We start from the raw sequence: 6,070 nt of genomic DNA on the forward strand, positions 1-6,070 counted from the left end.
GCTAACAGGGGTATTGTACATTGTTCATGTTTGAGAAACACAATCAACTCCCCAGAGCTCGCACCTCCCATTTCTCCATTGAAGGTGAGCACAAGGCCTGCACAAAGCATGGTGCATGCTGGGTCACAAGGCCTTTGGGGGCCAAGCAGAGAGCATGTAATGCTTCTGCAGCTGCTCTAAGGCATGCCCACGGGTTTGAACCAGGAGAAGGAGTGGACATGTACATGGTGAAGTGAGGACCTTCCAAGTGCTGTGGGTGGAATAAGCATTAAGTGTGGAAAGCAAGGCTCTCCTTTTAGCCATGTGGGCCAAACGGGCCAAAGCAAGTAGAAAGGGGGTCACTGCTACCACCTTGTTACTCTCTCTTTAGGTGGAAAAACCAAGTGCTCAGAACTTTGGTAGGTTCAGAAATTGTTTCACTTAATAAGGGGCAATGTTTAGGTGTTAAATCTACTGACAAGAATGTGTGGCCTGAATTTCCTAAAAAGAAAGGCTCGTTGAGATGACTTACTCTTACTCTTACTCTTACTCTTACTCTTACCAAGAGAGGCATTGGGTTCTGTAATTCCTGGTGCAAACCCCCAGGTTCAACTCCTGGTGAGGGCGGGGAGAGTGGGTTTAAGCATTTCGGAAGCTTCTTCCCTTTGCTGGTTTTTGGCAGTGAAGGATTCTGGACTCCCACGAAGATTTGGAATAGGTTCCTTGGTGTTTCTGCAGACTAATCTTGAAATAGGAGAACTGATCAGCCTGAGTGGTTTGTCTCCTCCTGAGTTAACCTGTGGCCAGAGGGCAAGGTCGGGCAGGGGAATCTGGGGAGAGCACCATCTCCACCTCTCTGCTCCCCTCTGGCCTGTCTACCAGCCAGAGAAGAGGACATTTGCATTCATCACCTCACACTGGCCAGACCACTGCAAAGAGCTGCTATTTCTCTTTCCCATCCATGCAGTGTCCTGTGGGCCACTTGGGTTTAACTTTGGTCCTCTCCGAAGAGCAAGCACAAGTGTATCCCTCTCTTCCCTGCTCTGGGTTGCTGTGGGTTTTCTCTGGAGCAGACTGAAGACTGGGGGGAGGGGGGACAGGGGAGCAGGCAGAGAGGCCCTGTTGACCTTTCCTTGGGGAGCAGCAGGCTTTGCATGGAGGTTTTTCATGGAATGCCAGCTCAGTTTCATCTTTTGTCTGCGTCTTAAAAATCTGGGGTCTCCTGGGCTTTCAGCTAGGAGTTCGTTTTTTTTAATTTTTTTTAAGATTTTATTTATTTATTCATGAGAGTCACACACACACACACACACACACACAGAGATAGGCAGAGAGAGAAGCAGGCTCCCTGCAACGAGCCCGATGTGGGACTTGATCCCGGGACACTGGGATCATGACCTGAGCCAAAGGCAGATACTCAACCACTGAGCCATCCAGGCACCCCTTGGCTAGGAGTTTTGCTATTGATTCGCCCCAAGCACCCTCCACTGGGCAGTTTTATACTTGGAGCTGTCTCTGAAACCTCTCTCACCCCTAATATTTGACATTCATTGTCAGGAGCAATTTGAAGGAGCTTGGGACTGACTGCTAATGCATCCAGGGAAGGCAGTATCAGCTAACATCTGTTTTCTCTTTTTCTTCCTGGTGGTAGGAGGGGATAGCAGCTGCCGGCCACCAGGTATGACTTGGGCAATGTTGACAGGATATTCAAATAGCACATTATTCAGTTTCTTCTTCGGCCCCATGTCTGAGTTCCCACAACATTGCCTTGGCATTTTTTTGACTGGATCCCCAAGCCTTTCCCAAGCCCCTTCCTGGCAGTGCAACCTTGCTCATTTATGAGCTCAGGAAAAATTGGTTGACTGTGCAAAGATTCTTTAAAAAGATGTCAGAGGTCAGGAGGCTGTCTCGCTGCTGAGTTCATAGAACCTGAACAAGGAAGCCCAACATCATGCTGAATGAGTTTTTGGGCTGACTGCGAGGTACAGCAGCATCCTGAGGTTAGCATGGCCAGTGTGTGGGTGTCACCATTGGCACTGGGAACCAGAATCTGTGAGCTGCTTAGCTACCACCTCGGGAGAGGCAACCTTTCCTTTCTCTGTGTGGTCAGTTTAGGAAAACCACAAGATGTAATAATATTTCACAATTTTTAATTTAAGGATCTTTCCTCTTTCTTCGGAACTTCTCTGGGATTGTTGGGACTTTCAGGAAGACACGGACACAGTTTAAAGCCAAACAAAAAGAGTTTCCTGGGTTTTATCCCCCCAAAGCATGAGCTGCTTGGGAAATACTGGACAGAATGTTTGATAGGGATGCCAAGAAAGAGAGCAGGGCTTCCTCAGCTTAGTCCAGAATATATGTATTTGGCCTGGGAAGAAGAGGAGAGATGAAGGGAATATAGACTATTTGGAGTGGGGGGCCCTATCTTGTACCTTCTCTCCCCTTGGGGAGGCAGAAAGACCTGGAAGGGGAATGGCTGCATGGAATCCATGCAGACAGGCAGCTCCATGGCAATTTTCATGCTCCAATGGGATAGAGAGGGCCAGAGTGTTACCCGGGACATGGTATGGAAGGAGTAGAGTAAGCTTCAGGGCCTGAGGGGGTGAGACACCAGCAAGAGAGAGTCTCCATGAGGAGGTGATGTGCAGGGGAGACAGATACCTAGAGAGACGGAGTGAGGTGTGAGTTGGTGGATGTCTGCAGAGACCAATGATTGGGGTCACAGAATCAGCCTTTCTTCCCTTCCCACATCCCATCACCTTCCCACATTTGCCTTGCACCGGAGCCCCAGGATATCCTGACTCTATGCTGATCCAAGCTGGGGATACCTCCAAATAAATCACATTACATTTATACTTCTCAGCTGCCTGCAGACTCTGTGTGTTGTGTGAACTACATAAAAATGCCTCTTTTGGGTGGCCAAATGCCAGAATGACACACATCCCTGGGGCTGAGTCAGAGTACATGGCTTTGCACGTAGGGCACAGGCCAAATTTCAGCACCCACCAAAGCCCTCAGCCATGTGGTACTTAACCAGCAAGGCCCAGCGTGGAGACCCAGGGAGAACTGGGAGACACACCCTCTGTTACTGACTTTATTTTTTTTTTAATTTTTATTTATTTATGATAGTCACAGAGAGAGAGAGAGAGAGGCAGAGACACAGGCAGAGGGAGAAGCAGGCTCCATGCACCGGGAGCCTGATGTGGGATTCGATCCCTATCTCCAGGATCGCGCCCTGGGCCAAAGGCAGGCGCCAAACCGCTGCGCCACCCAGGGATCCCTGTTACTGACTTTAGATCACCTGTAGCTCTATAGAAATGAGCATTTCTCACTGTGAAAGGGCTGAGTGATTCAGTGATGTTGCAGGCCTGGGAATGAGAAGATTTAATCCTAGAAATGCTGTTTGCTTGCAGTGTGGTTAGAGGTAAGCAGTTAACCTTGGAAGTTCAGTTTCCCCATGTGTTACATGAGGCCATGTAACTGCTCTTCTGCTCTTCTTCACACCTGCTGCTCTTCTTGCTGCTGCTCTTCTTCATACCTGCTGCAGTTTGGGTCAAATGCAGAGATATCTATGAGCCTGCTTTGGGAATAGTGAGGTAGGACTAGACCCCTAAAGTTCACAGAGCTGTCGAAGGAGGTAAGATTATGGTGCAAGCCTTTGTGAGCAAGGTGGGAGCCATGGAATCTGTTTTTGTGGCAGACATTGTGAGACTAGAGCCGGGAAGAATGAACAGGAACCCCAAGGTGAACCAGGATGTCTATGTGTGTAGTGGAGGATGAGCTTTTGCTTCCTCTGCCCTAGCACTGCTCTTTGGCTATAGTGTAAGTGCTCTTTGGCTATAGTGTAAGTGGGTCCAATTTTGTGCCAGATGGCTTGTCACAGGTGCCCGCAGCTCTGGGGTGGGTGGGGGGCGAGAGCTGGAGGCTGACCATGGCGGCCTGGGTCCAATAGGGAGACAGCAGCCATATAGCACAACAAACAGGGGAGCTGAATTTGGAGAATGCCTAACCAGGATAACAGAAGAGCTACGAGGTATAAAGAAAGTACATAGTCCTCTGGGGCTGAGGGAGTCAGTGAAGGAAGGGGTTTGGCTCTCCTTGGACTTGGGGTTTGGCTACCATGGCCAGCGCAGTGAATCAAATCAATGGATGCTCTATTTGCTTCTCCTCCCAGCAAGGGAATAAAGTTCATACAAGATTTCTCAGACTAAACGGTATATGCGACCTTCATGATTTTTCTTGCCATATTCACAGTCCACGTGTACTGTTGTTTTTTTTTGTTTTGTTTTGTTTTTAAAGTTGAATCACTTTTTAATCCTTAATAAAATGACTTCAAGGGGTGCCTGGGTGGCTCATTGGATTAAGCACCTGCCTTCAGCTCAGGTCATGATCCCAGGATCCTGTCATTGACCCCCAAATCAGGCTCCCTGCTCAGCAAGGAACCTGCTTCTCCCTCTCCCTCTGCCTGCTGCTCCCCCTGCTTGTGCTTTCTCTTTCTCTGTCAAATAAATAAATAAAATCTTTTAAAAAATGACTTCAAAATGAAAGTCTGTATCACTTTCAGTAATGGAAAACCAGTATAACTTGCTTCAGAGAAAGGAACTGCAAATACATTGAAATCGATCTTTGTATCAGGCTAGATACTGTGAATAGCCAAAGACATGAGCACGAAGCCTTCTTTGCTAAAAAGGGACCGATTGAGAATCTCTCAATCAGTGCTAAGAAGTACCGATTGAGAATCTCTCATTAATCGGATCAGAAAGAGTGAAAGAGAATTGGAAAGGAATACCTTTTTCTACCCAATATTCAGTGGCTTAGTGCCCTGGCACATATGCTGGCACAGAGCACCTGGATTATTTCAGATACCTGGATTATTTCAGAGAGAGCCGGGACACACAGAGGTCCTGACTCAGGGACACACACATCTGGGATGGATTCCTCTCTTGTGACACGGGGCAAAATATTTAACATATTGGTGTACACTTCATTTAGCAAACTTAAAAAAAATTTGGCAGTACATCTTGGGCCTTCAGAACACTCCTTAGCTTAGAAGTTGACGTGTGAATATGTAACATAGAAAGGAAACCAGGGAACTAGAAAGATAGATGTGCAAAGATGTTTATTCCAACATATAGTCACAAACATCTCAATGGCCCCAAAGAGAGAGTTGATAAAGTAATTATGGTATTATCATAAAGTGAAGTACAGTATAGCTATTATAAGTGAAGCATATTTTTATATCTTATTGGCAAATTAAAAGATTTGATGTGTTAAAGATGTGTGAGGAAATGGAAATTTTAATATGTGTTGGTCTGGGAGTAAAGTGTCATCTTTGGGAGGGTTATCTGGCAGGATCAGTCAAAATGTCACGTGTCTCCTGTCCATGACCTAGCATTTCTAGCAGGTCCCTGTCTTACAGGAGTATGTTTATGAGTATCTACAAGCTTGATTTAAGATGGGAAACCACAAAAAGTCCTAAATCCCCTTCAGTGGGGAATGGTTCAGCATATTCTAATACGTTCCTAACCGAGTTTGGCGCATCCACTAAAAAGAATGTGCTTGATCTCATGTTTGAGCTGACATGAAGGTGTCCATGCCATATTGTTCAGTGAAAAAGACAAGTTGCAAAAACAAAGATGGCATGTTCCCATTAAAGAATGTAGACATGCATGTATCTTTAGTTCTGTATGAATGCAGGAACAAACATCTGGCTAGAGTCCTTTAGTCCATTAAATTGGTAAAAGTGGTTACTTGGGGAAATCAGGATTGGGGAGGTAGGATGTTGGGGAGGGGAGGTAAAGCTACATGACGGTATTAGGGGTGTTTTTACACCCTAAATAAAATAATCTAAATAAACTGACAAGCTATCTCTCAGATTAGATTTCATTTTATAAAATTCTGTGAATAATTTTAAGGAAAAAACATCCAAGGTCACACACGCTCACACACCCACACAGGTGAATTAACCAGGAAGAGTTTACATTTACAACATAAGAGAGAGAATCAGGTCACAGAATATTATGAACCTAATTTTGTTGAAAATAAGTCTATATCGGGTATACATGTATAGAAAAATAACTGGAAAGATACACAA

The sequence above is a fragment of the Canis aureus genome, chromosome 2, assembly GCF_053574225.1.
Source record: "Canis aureus isolate CA01 chromosome 2, VMU_Caureus_v.1.0, whole genome shotgun sequence".
NCBI classification, from domain to species: Eukaryota; Metazoa; Chordata; class Mammalia; order Carnivora; family Canidae; genus Canis; species Canis aureus.